We start from the raw sequence: 14,180 nt of genomic DNA on the forward strand, positions 1-14,180 counted from the left end.
CAGAAATGACTCTCTATCTTACACCTGTGGGATAGATAGATTGGATGATACACACCCCCCACCCCCAGATAAATAAATGTAGAGTTTAAATGACACCCTGGGAAGGTGCAAGAGATCTGTGTTCCATTCACTAGAATATTCTGCCTCTACTCTTCAAAGAGGTTGAGAAAAGTTTTTCAGTTAATTCTTTTGTGGAGCGGGGGGGAGAAGGGGTTTGGGGGAGGTAGCCAAAAGCAAATACATTGTACCTGGGGGAAGGTGACTGAGTTTTATGTAACCCTATCTGCTGGGTGCTCTCTATATTGGTTAGTATTTGGCAGGACTCAATAAGTATGGATGTGGTTTAACTTTTAATGGGAACCATACCCTTTCCATCCCCATTGCCACATTATTTCCTATATTACCACCCAACTTCTGTCCTGAACCAAATAAGCATGCAATTCCTTATAGAATATCGGACAGAGACTGGTATCCCACAGTTAAAATAAATACCCCTGTGCTATTGTTCTAATATGTGTCTCCCAAATTCGTATATTGAAATGTTAATGCCCAGGGTGGTAGGACCTTTTGTGTGATAGGCCCTTTGGAGAGGGGATTGATGGATGGGATGAATGCCCTTAGAAAGGAGGCCTGAGAGAGCTCCCCTGCCCTTCTGCCATGTGAGGATACAATGAGAAGTCTGAAAACCAAAGAAGCCCCTCACCCAGCCATGCTGGCACCCTGGCCTTGGACTTCAAGTCTCTAGAACTGTGGGAATAAATCTCCTGTTTATAAGCTACCCAGTTTGATATTTTGGTATAGTAGCCAAAACAGACTAAGACACCGTGATTAATGCTAACATCTAAAGTTATGCTAGTGAGTAAAGGGTGGCTGTGATAGGCAGTCTCTAAGATGGCCCTCAATGGTCCCTGCCTTTTGATATTCACACCGTTGTGTAATCCCCTCTTTGAGTGTGAGGTGGATTTGCTGACCCGATTCTAAAACATAAATGTGGCAGAAGTGATGGAATGCCACTGTAAAGAAGAGTTATCACACGACCATGGTTTCTGACTTTGTCAGTCTCTGACTCTTCCTTCGCTCTTGGACCACCAAATGCTGTGTCATGAGGATACTCAGGTAGTCTATGGAGAAGTCTGGGTAGCAAGAAACTGAGGCCTGGCAAAGCCAAATGAGTGGGCTTGGGAGCTGATTCTGCAGCCTCAGGTGAGCCTGACATGACTGCAGCCATAGCCAACTGCTTCTTGCAGCCTCATGAGGGACCCTGAGCCAGAGGCATTCAGCTAAGTTGTTCCAGGATTCCTGGCCCCCAGTAACTGTGGCACTCTAAGTGTTTGCTGTTTTAAGCCTCTACATCTTGGGGTGGTTTGTTATGCAGCTATTGATAACTGCTATAAAATCAAAACCTATTTTGAGGGCAGGTTTTAATGGGCAAGAACCTCAGGCAGGGCAGAACAAACTCTGGAAAGGAAGTTGCCCATAAAAGGGTAGAGATGTACACAGGACAATGTTTGCCTGTCTTCACTCTCAGCATACATTTGTCACCCTAATTTTTCAGGCTATAAAAATACAAAAGTTATATTTGATTGTATAGACAGTGAGGACTGTACTAACCTCGTCCAGCTCTTGCACTTGACAAAATAGAAAACCAAGACCTGGAGAGGATGTCTGATGTGTTCCCTGTCACCAAATCCACCCCGTGACAAAGCTGGGATTGAATCCCAGGCCAGACACCGCCTAGTCCAGTGCTCTTTCTGCTGTGCCATACCATCTTTCTCTTCAAAGTTAAAGAAGTTTAGGATCAACCATTGCAATTTCACAAAGTATTCTTAAAAGCTGACTATGTTTCTCATTTTAATAAATGTCCCAAACTGACTTTTAAAGACCTGGAGAGTATTATGCTAAGTGAAATAAGCCAGTTAGAGAAAGACAAGTACCATATGATTTCACTTACATGTGGAATCTAATGGACAAAATAAACCAAAAAACAAAGTGGAGACAGACTCATGGATACAGAGAACAGATTGACCGCTGTCAGAGGGGAGGGGTTTTGAGGGGATGGGTGAAAAGCTGAAGAGTTTAAGCAAAGAAAAATATCCTCATAGACACAGACAACAGTACAGTGATTACAGAGGGGAAGGGGGTTGAGGGAGGTAGAGGAAGGTAAAAGGGATAAATGGTGATAGGAGACTTGACTCAGGGTGGGGAACACACAATACAATATACAGATGATGGATTATAGAACTGTGCACCTGAAACCTATATAATTTTATTAACCAATGTCACCCCAATAAATTTAATAAAAATTAAAAAAATAAAGATGTGTACAAAATCGGAGTTATAAAGTAGTCATGGGGATATAAAGTACAGCATAGGGAATATAGTCAATAATATTGCAATAACTATTTATGGTGCCAGGTGGAAGTATTGGGGGGACCATTTTGTAAAGTATATGATTGTCTAATCATTATGCTGTACACCTGAAACCAATACAAAATAATATTGAATAAAAACTATAATTGAAAAATAATATTTAAAAAATGTCTACAGAGTTTTAAAAAAGATTTTTTCAACAGTTTGTATAGAATACAGTCATTCATTCATCCAACAACTTTTTATTGAGCACCTACTATGTGACAGGCACTGTGCTATATATATATATATATATATATATATATATATATATATATATATATATATAAAATCACATGAATCTTGTCTCTTATAAGTGGTGATTTCTTCTGTCACTGTCAATAAATATACTAGTATCAGTTCCTATGGACAGACACTATTTAAAGGCTCAATTATTTTCCATATTGATCCAAAGTTTTTAATGCTCTTTGAGAGAGTTGATTGCAGTTCCAGACGCAGTGTGGGCAAAGAAGGTTCCAGACCAATATCCATGTTTCCAGGTCTTCCTTCCTGGAGTGGGAGGATGTGTTGGGCTCCTGAACCCCAGGTAGTTGGGTATAAACAATCCTCTCTGCATAACTGCTACAGCTTCATTTGAATTATTAAGCACCAACTGAATTCTTAAGAAGAGGAGACATGAGACATTCTCTGATACATTTTGTGAACCACGTGTTCTGGAGGCGAAATACTGTTCTGGAGGTGAAATAGCACAGGTTTCTGGAGTCCACAATTCTGGAAACAGTGTTGGTTGACGCTCTTTAATTAAGTGACATTGAGCAAGACATTTAATATTTAACCTCCTGATATTCATGTGCAAAATAATGAGGATAATAATTATACCACTTGCCTGTGCCTGTGCGAAGTGCTTCATAAGCTAATAAACAATCTTTAACACTTCCCTTATTTCCTGATTATAAAATCTTTGAAAGCAGAGATGGTAATCCATTTTTCAATATTCTGTAGTCCCTACTGTACCTGATACTTAATTGGTACTCACTATTTGTTGAAAAGCTACTACTTCATAGGGATAATCTGGTGACCTACCATGTGCCTAGCAATGTCCTAAACCCTTCATTTCTATTTCTATTAGATTACTCACCGTGAGTCCATAGGTAAATACTATTATCCTATTCTACAGGTGAGGAAACCAAGCACAGGGCAATTGAATAATTTGCATAGGCAGATAGTAAGTGGCAGAGCTGGAATTTAAATTTACACAGACTGGCTAAGTGCCAAGATTTACTGCCCCTCTTTAAGAACTGTGTATCCATGCACGCTTTCTCATTAGAAGAAATACAGGCAGAAAGAAAAGACTTAGTTCCCTTATGTTAAATTAATGGGTACTTCATTTAAATAGGCTTTTCAGTATCTCACCCCCGAAAAACATAGAAGCAACCCCCCCCCAAAAAAAACCCAAAAAATGCCCTCAAATCATGTTAATCCAGATAAAATCACATTGCATCATCTTCTGTCTTTCTTCCAGTTGGATAAGGCCTTGACAATTGGCCATATTGAGATGAAGCTGCAGGCTCTTTCTGTGGGAGAATATCTGAAAGGCAAGAAGAAGCAAGCTGTGGGTTGATAGCTGTGCTTGAAAATTATTTATGCAAATCAGTGTGTCTTGGTCGAATCTCTGGACTGTAGCCTGCTTATCTTCTGTCACAGCGAGCATATAATGGTAGTATATGAATAAATTAAAAGATTAGGAGAGACCTACAAACCAGGCAAATGGCAGAACCAATCTAGAAGAGTGGGAAAAGGGAGGTAAAGAAGAAACGAGCATGTCTCGAATGCAGCTCATGCTAGGTATGCAGTCTTATTTCATTTTCACTCTGGTGAATTGGGTAGTGCTAAACACATCTGGCAGATAAGGAAGGGGAGGCTCAAAGAGGTTAAATAGTGGTCCCCAAGAAGCACTCTTAGCAGGGATTCAAAAACAGGCTTTCCCTGCATACTCCAATGCTCACGGGCTTTCCATTCTGCTGCTAGTACATTCTACTTGCACTATGGTAGTCTTGACGGGTTGTTTCTACTAAACTGCAGTTAGTTGTAAGGAGCTACTGGTGAGCCAGAAGACTATTACAAAGTGGCCAAAACAAGTTGCTATTATGTTGGGGCTGGGGGTTGGAAAGAGGTTGAAAGAAATGAGGAAGCAGAACAAAAATCACAAACAATGATGAGTCGGGCCCTGGCCGGGTAGTTCAGTTGGTTAGAGCATCATTCCGATATGCCAAGGCTGTGGGTCCCATCCCAGTCAAGGTACATACAAGAGTCAACCAATGAATGCATAGATAAGGGGAACAAAGGAAAAAACAAACAAACGAGACTATATGAAACTAAAAAGCTCTTGGAAAGCAAAAGTAAGCATCAACAAAATAAAAAGGGAATCAGGTGAATGGGACAACATATTTGCCAATGATATATCTGATAACGGGTTAACTTCCAAATTGTATAAAGGACTTATACAACTCAACACCAAGAAGACAAACAACCCAATTATAAAATGGGCAAAGGACCTGAATAGACACTTCTCCAAAGAGGACATGCAGATGCCCAATAGACATGAAAAATGCTCAACTCATTAATCATCAGAGAGAAGCAAATTAAAACCACCGTGAGCTCTCACCTTATGCCTGTCAGAATGGCTATCATCAATAAATCAAAAAAACAAGTGCTGGTGAAGATGTGGAGAAAAGGGCACCCTTGCGCACTGTTGTTGGGAATGCAGGTTGATATAGCCATTGTGGAAAACATGAAGTGTCTTCAAAAAATTAAAAAGAGAACTGCCTTTGACCCAGTGATCCCACTTCTGGGAATATGTCCTAAGAATTCCAAAACACAAATTCAAAAGAATATATACACCCCTATGTTCATTGCAGCATTATTTATAAAACCCAAGATCTGGAAATAGCCCAAATGCCCATCAGTAGATGAGTGAATAAAAAAAGCTGTGGTACATTTACACAATGGAATACTACTTGGCTATAAAAAAGAAGAAAATTTTACCTTTTGCCAAGACATGGATGGACCTGGAAGTTATTATGTTAAGTGAAATAATCTGGTGGGAGAAAGATAAATATCATATGATCTTACATCTCACTTATATGTGAAGTATAATGAACAAAATAAACTGATGCACAAAACAGAAACAAAGGCATGCTTCCATGGAACAGACTGACAAATGTCAAAGGGGAGGGTGGCTGGGGGACTGGATGAAAGAAGCTGAAGGGATTAAGCAAAAATCTATCTATCTATCTATCTATCTATCTATCTATCTATCTATCTATCTACCTACCTACCTACATACCTATTTATCTAAACACATAGACACAGACAATAGAGAGAAAGGCGGGTGAGGGTATCTGGAGGTGGGCAAAGGGGGGAGAAATGAGGACAGAAGGAGACTTCGCTTTGGGCGATGGGCACAGATGCAGTGTGCAGATGATGTTTTATTGAGTTGTACACCTGAAACCTATACAGTTTTGTGAACCAATGTCATCCCAATAAATTCAATTTTAACAAAAGATCAATAGGAACTGGTATTCTTCCAGTTTTATTTCTGAGTCCCCTTTTAAAGATTTTGTTTTCCTCCAGTTAAAGATTTGAGTTACAACTTAGAGATCATGTAAATGCCGTCCTTTTTAACTATCTTGTCAACAAAAAGACATCTATTCTTGACAAGCTGTGCCAACCGATCGACAATATTTCTCAAGAAAATAGAAAACAGATAGTAAATCCGTGATCTTTTTATTCTCAAATACCACCATCAACGAGGCCAGCTTTCTTTCTCCAATGATTTCTCTAAAACTAGATTTTTAAAAAGTCCCTCAAAGGGCTGGAGCCACATCTTATCTTTCTGTGCATGTCCAGTAGCTCACACAATGTCTGACACCTTGGAGTGGAAAATAATCTGTTCCCTGGTTGCACTTCTCTTTGCACTGTTCACAGTGCCTAGCATGATGTTGTATATATAAGCGCTGAACAGTTTTGTTATTGTTGAAATACTGTATAGTCCCTTTGCCTCATTTTTCAGGTTGCTTAAAGAAAGAAAGGGTTCATTTAGAGAATGTGCCATTTAGTTTGAACCACATTTCTCAGACCTTTGCTTTCTTTGCACTAATGCCAGAACATTATCATGGGAAGAGCCCTGAACAGGGCTCAGAAAACGATCTTCACACCTCAGTCCCTTTTAAAGACCCCTTGGATGCCAGTGTTTCTGTCTAGGCAGCCATTGGAACATTTATTTTTATTACCTTTCCCGCGCATGCTCCTGTCTTTGTTTAGCGCGCTTCTCTGGGCCTCCCTCCCTGCTCCCCTCCCCACCCCCCAGCCCTGCAGTGCTCCCAGGTGGGGTGCTGCCTGGTCAGGAGTCAGGCTCAGGGCTTCAGCTCAACTCATAAATGTGGAAATAACAAAATGTGTTCCCTGAAGCTTTGCAGCATTGTCAGGAAATGGGCTGCTTGCATGCTGCACTTCCACGGATCTGGAAATTCTGCCGAGCTTGGGTTGACTCCAGAAGAAAAGTTTAAAAGTGTTCAGGGGAGAGAGGAATTAGAGCGGGCCATTAGCTGGAGACACCAGCGCTCCTGCTGAGTCTGTGTCTTGGCCGGCTCCTTGGCAGGGAGCAGTGCTGGAGCCGGTGTTGTGCGCTGTGGCGGCAAAGTTTGCTTTTCTGAGGAAGGGGCTTTGCAGAAACGATCCTTCCCACATTTGTCATATCTCAGAAATCTGCCTGACACCCTTGGGGAGGGGTAGTCATTGTTTTTGGCTGGAAGAAAACGAGGCACAGAGGTCTAGACTCAGAACTCGGCGAGGATGATTGTTGTATCTTAACCATCTTAGCACCCACCTGGCCGAGGCCCTCAATGAACCTGTGAGGAATAAGGGGATGGGGGAAAGTTATTTCTCTAATGGTTCAAGTCTCCAAGGCAGCACCTGAGCTCATCCTTGGGTCTCATGGGGGACCCTGCGCTATGAGAATGATCTCAGGGGACAAGGATAATGGAACTCAGCACCAGTTTTCTTCGGTTGAGTGGCTGACATAACAACTTTCTCATTATTCTAAGCACAGGAAGGAATTTTCTGGCATTTGCAAAGGTCTACATTGAGTTATAAGGTCAGATAATGGAGCTATTCTACCAGGGAGATTGAGTTGGAGGAAGAGAAAGTTAAGGCGTTTTCCTTTGTGGCGTTTTCTCTGTGCTCCCGGACTACAGGGCTGTGAGATCCAGAAGGTGAGAATCTCAGGGCAGTGGTCACGAGACGTGTGCTCCTTGCCCTAATTTAGGACATAAGATTATAATATTAAAAGGCTGACTAGTCACCTAGAAGATCCACAGCTGCTTCTGGGAAGTTGGTTTAATTTTTGCCGTAGCATCTCAGGAACCTCTCCAAGTGACTAGAAAGGAATTTTATCACCAATCAAGTACAAGGAGAAGTGACTGTGGATTTAGACTTACGGTAGGTCCTCAGGTTACGTCGGAGATCCGTTCCTACGGCGCGACGTAATGTGATTTTCGCCATAAGTCGGAACCCACCTATATAAGCACCTACGTCACTCACATGGAGCACATACACAGCAGTAATGAAGTGAAACAGTAAAAAAAAATTAAAAGAAAGATAAAAATTCCTGACCTTTACTTGTGGTAAATAAATAATAAAAAACATACAGCACATATGTACATATGTCAAAATGATGGAACTTTTTTTATATATAAATAAATGGGAGATGGTGACATAACCACGAAACGACATACGTCGAGTCTGACGTAACCTGAGGACTGTCTGTATTTTAAACTAGAGGCCCGGTGCATGAAATTTGTGCATGGGTAGGGTCCCTAGGCCTGGCCAGCGATCAGGGCTGATCAGGTTCCTCACCTCCCTGCCTCCCCGCCTCCTCCTTCCCTCACTGCCTGCATACCACCACCACCACCGCACAGTTCCCCCCACCTCCCCACCTTCAAATCCATAGAGTCCTGTCTGAAGCCTGGTGAATGAACTAGTTGAACTATAAGGTTTTCTTACAAATAATAGGATCCTGTAAATGTCTGATTTTTAATCTTCATTACTTTCACAACTGGTTATTGAACCATTTTTGGCTATACTTCCCCAAAGTCCTTTTCAGAGCACAGTGCACTAAGTCTCCAGATGAATCTTAGGGGAATTTGAGTACATTGGTTAGTGCTTTTGAAACCTTAAAATGAAAGGCTCCAAATGTCTTTTCAAGCGTACACCTCTGTGCACCGCCTCTGTTTTGAGCACCATTTATGAAATTGAAGCTGAGATTAAACTATAAAATATCAGCGAATGCTTTGGAGTCTTCTGGAATACATTCTTGCAATGTAAGCACTTTGTTGCTTGTCTCTAAATTATTGAAAAAAAAAGGTGGGAGGGAGCTGGCTTAGATCACCTAGGCAAAGCCATTTTCCATGAACACTGCTATCCCAAAGCACAACAGGAAACTTATTGAAAACCTAGCGGGCTGGAGAAAAACAGTAGTTAGCTGAACAAAGAGTGTCAGGAGAAGATAGGAGAAGAACAAGGAGGGCACAAAATTACCCAAAGAGTACTGCACATAGCTCCCTGTAAGGAAAGCTTTCTGTAAAGCCATGCCTGGAAGTGTCTAGAACTCTCTAGGGGGGAGCTCATGTACAGGCACACAACCCCACATGCACGCACACGCACACTCATGTGCACACGCGTGAGCACACACACATACACACACACACACACATCTGGCACTTGAGTTGCAGATAACCTAACCCGGCATTAACCTTGGCATAGCTACAGAAGTAATATTTTTACCAAGATGAACTGCTGAACAATTCCTCCAGTGCATTCGTCATGCTTTAACTTTAGACATGCAGGTTTTCTTTCATTTTAATGTACACAGCTTTCTGGTTTGATCTAGGAAAGAAGAATATTATCTATTCTGAATGCCAGAGTTACAATAACTAACTACTCATGTGATATAAAAGCCATAAAGTACCATCTATGTCCAGGGACTATACTTAGTAAAATAGGTGGACCTGCCTTTTATGAGTTCCACTGAATCACCAGAATTAGGAAATCACAAAATTAGTTATAGAAACAGAAATAGAAAACAATGGTGAAGTCAGTATATTGCTTTGGACAGGTAATAATTTATTCTGCCAAATCCATGTTTTACTGAATATAAGAGGAATTAAAGGATCTGCTATTACTCTTTTATCTTTTATTGGAATTCCTTTTGAAGACCTGTAAAAAACTTTGTGTCTTTCTACAGAATTGCAGTAAGAAATGAAATACTGATGATTCTTGAGGGCTTATTATGCCAGGCATGATACTTAGTGATTTAGCTACAATAGTAAAGCAGTCATCCTCAAAATAGGGGCCCAGAATGCATTAGCATCACCTGCGAACTTGTTAGAAACCCAAATTCTCAGACATCATTCCAGATCCTGAACCAGAGACTCTGGGATGAGACCTAGTAATCTTAACCTGCATGTCAATGTGCCCTCCTGGTAATTCTGATGCACACTGTAGTCTGAGAACTGGGGGGTTAGTTAGAGTGGCTAACTACTCAGTAGTAGGTAACTACTCTATCTACCGACTTGGGTAAGGTCAGTCTCCTGAAACAGAGAGTTGTAACAAGCTAAATCTTGCCAAAACTAACGAGGAAGAATTGTCACACCCATTTCAGAGATGAAACTACTAAGGCTTAAAGAGATTAAATCCACACAGTTGAGATTCCATTCCAAGCCAATTTGTCTTCAATGCCTATGTTTTTTTCCACCAACCTATGGGAGCAACAGCTGCAGTCCTTCTAGGCAGATGAATTTACTCTAAACTGGTTTCCAAAGAGGTTTAGATCTGGACATAATCAAGATCAAGAACTAAATACACTATTTGCCTTCAATCCAGATAATATGTTTCTTTCATTAATTTGCCTTGTGAACTCAGCAAACGACTTAGAATTTTTCTTCTCTCATTTGAAATAGGATAATAATGGTGCATTTCATCACATGTCTGGTGCGTACCCAGGAGATGGTTTCCAGGGGACTTGGAACTGCTCAGCTAGTACTATGCTATTTAGTTGTACTTTACTAAATACATAACAACCTGAACAGCTCTATGAAAATAAAACTTTTTCAGTGAGGCATGATTCGAATATACCAGAAAAATGTCAATATAAAATATTACAACCCCAAGTTGGAGTAAAAATAACATATTTGTGATGCAAACCATATCCTCCTATACAGTATGTTTGCCAAGGAGCAATAGGAGAAGTCTCTGGGAGTCGTGCATTACAGAACAATTGCTTCCCTGGGAAAGGGTGGGATTGGGGATTATACATTTCAGAGGCACAATAACAAAGTTATTATTATTAGTTTTGGTCCAGGAATATCAATAGTAAAGGTGTTTTATAGTTATAAGTGTATAGCTCTAATACCTTAGCATCACTGACTACATTCAGCATTGGATCATATTGAGTTTTTCTTAAAAATAATAGCCTTCATTTTCCAATATAACCAGCACTATTGTTAATACAGAAGTATTCAACCTTTTAATTTGAACTTTGTTCTTTACGTGTATAAAACCTTTTTTAACCTTTTGTTATACACGTAAAGCACAAAGTTCTTCAAACTAAATGCTAAGGTATATGTGTGCTTTTTTCCCTACCCTACTGTTAGTCCCCAAAGGAAAGTCATTTCAAACAATTTTCTTACCTTTTTAATCAATTAGATTAAAATCAATTAGGTACATCTACACAATGGAATACTATGCTGCTGTAAAAAAGAAGGAATTCTTACCATTTGCAACAGCATGGATGGAACTGGAGAGCATTATGCTAAGCGAAATAAGCCAGTCAGAGAAAGATAAATATCACATGATCTCACTCATTTGTGGAATATAGTGAACAACATAAACTGATGAACAAAAATACATACAGAGACAGAGAAGCATCAGACTGTCAAACTTCAGTGGGAAGGTAGGGGGGTGGTAAGAGATCAACCAAATGACTTATATGCATGCATATGAGCCAGTGGTTCTCAACCTTCCTAATGCCATGACCCTTTAATACAGTTCCTCATGTTGTGGTGACCCCCAACCATAAAATTATTTTCATTGCTACTTCATAACTGTAATTTTGCTACTGTTATTAATTGTAATGTAAATATCTGATATGCTATATGTGTTTTCCGATGGTTGCGACCCACAGGTTGAAAACCGCAATGGACACAGACACTAGGAGGGTGAGGACATGTGCTGGGGGTAGGGGTGGATGGGGGAAGGTCAATGAGGGGAAAAGGAGACATATGTAATACTATATGTAATACTTTAAACAAAAAATAAAATGAAATCAATTAGGTAGCTGAAAACTTTCATTGCACACACAAAAAATCATAAATATGTTTATGATTAGAATCTGTGTTGTTAAACTACCACACACCTGTGTTTTAAGGTATGTATATATATATATATATATATATATATATATATATATATATATATATATATATAAACTTTTGGGGTTAACAGTAGTATAGACAGTGAAAACGGGGACTTAGATTTCCTGAAGTTCTCTGATTACGGCAGCCTAGCTTTTAGTCTGTTCACATAGCAGGTGCTTTCAGAAGGCACAGAGGAGGGAAGCACTGGTGGACAGGAGCTGCACACCCAAACGCCTCTAGAGGCTAGGAAGCTGAATGTGGGACATGGGCTGGGGGAAAGGCAATGGAGCACAGTGGGGACTGCGGCAAAGCCAAGAGAACGTATCCCCCAAACAAGGGGACTCTGCATCTCAGCTCCAGCAGATGGCTGCCATGTGGAATTCCAGACAACTGTTGCCAGGTATTTACTTTGTCAAAAGGAGCTGGAAATGTGAATTTCTATTTAAAATTTCTTAATTTCAAATGTTAATTCAAAAGCTGTTGTGACAATGTGATTTCTAACACACAAACCAAACAAAGCTCATCTGTGGGCCGGGTTTGGCTCATTGTAGCTGAGAAATAGAAGTGGGGTGTGTGTGTGAGTGTGTGTGTGTGTGTGTGTGTGTGAGTGTGTGTGTATGAGTGAGTGTGTGTGTGTGTGTGTGTCGGCAAGATAGGATAGCAGTAGTGAGGAGGTTATATTCATTGCATCCATTAAATATGCTCATGCATAGCTTTAGGTAACTGGTAGCAAATATGACATGGCCTTGAGCGCCACCGTTATTTTAGGAAGCATGGGCACAACTAAATTCCAGCTTAGCACCAGCATGGTATCTTCTCAGGGAGTCATGAAAGAGGTGAGTTAGGCCATTCTTCCTTGTTGGCTGACTAATTAGGGTTATATGTGGTGAATGCCAGTCTATAACCACAAACGTCTCCCCCAAAGCCTCACTGAAGTTTAATATGTTTAAATTGGTTTCAAGTCATATTGGTAACATGAGCAACTGTAGGTGCAACCACAACTTTGTATTTGTAATTGAATTGTCCAGTAGACATCCTCAGGGTGTGACTTCACTGTAAGAACTGAACAGAGAGACAAAATTCCCTTTTAATTTTCCCTCTGCTGGGGAAACCTACATAATTCAGTCCATGGCAGCATTCTGCTCTTTGTGGTCGGTGCGGTTCCTTTTGCTCATAAAAATAAAAACCATCTCACATCATCTCTCCTCGACTGTCTCGTAAATGTAAATCAAAGAGAGGGAAAAGCTATAAAACAAACACAAATACCCACTAGATAGGCTAAGAAATAATGGACTGGGATTATTCCGTAACATACTTAAGCACAGTGTTTTGCATAACAGATATACCTCTCTTTAGTCAGTAGATGGATTCCTGAAAAGTTACTTGTAAATCAATTTTGCAAAACAAAATCATATTTTAAATGCATTAGATGAGTATGCCATTTAAAGGAAAGCTAGTGTGAATCTTTTTAGAAAGAAAAAATATTCTCTTTAAAAAAATGAAATCTCAATTCTAATATATCTGTGCTCCAAGTTCATGGAACCATTGAGTGAATTTGTTTCAACTGTGGTCCTCATCTTATACCTCCAGACCTACAAAATCTTCACAAGTAATGTGTTCAGAGTGTTACTTTTAGATTCATCATTGATTTACATATCCAGAAAGACTTGAATCAAATCTAGAGGTACACAAAATGTTTGCAAATCAAATAAATTTACAGGGAGAAGAGAGGCTCTACACAAGGTAAGATTCTTTTTTTAAAAATATATTTTATTGATTTTTTACAGAGAGGAAGGGAGAGGGATAGAGAGTTAGAAACATCGATCAGCTGCCTCCTGCACGCCCCCTACTGGGGATGTGCCCGCAGCCAAGGTACATGCCCTTGACCGGAATCAAACCTGGGACCCTTGAGTCCGCAGGCGATGCTCTATCCACTGAGCCAAACCGGTTAGGGCCACAAGATAAGATTCTTGGAGTTGCACAGACAATGCTGGGTTCCAGGTTAAAAATGGGATTTATGGCCTTCTGAGTTTCATAGGATGGTCTTTAGTTTCTATTTCACACTATGTAGAAGTTGAATAGCTTGACCAAGAGATCATACTTGTCTCTACATCTGGACTGCTGCTCCCTCAGATGTTGTCTTAATTCTGTACCCTAATAAGCAGATATGAAACTCATCTCATTTCTTGATGTTTTTAAAATAGTTTTTTCCCATTGATTTCAGAGAGAGGAAGGGAGAGGAAGAGAGAGATAGAAACATCAGTGATGAGAAGAAATCATTGATCAGCTGCCTCCTGCATACCCTCTACCTGCAAGTAAGGCATGTGCCCTGATGGG

Source organism: Myotis lucifugus, unplaced genomic scaffold (assembly GCF_000147115.1).
Source record: "Myotis lucifugus unplaced genomic scaffold, Myoluc2.0 scaffold_79, whole genome shotgun sequence".
Lineage (NCBI taxonomy): Eukaryota > Metazoa > Chordata > Mammalia > Chiroptera > Vespertilionidae > Myotis > Myotis lucifugus.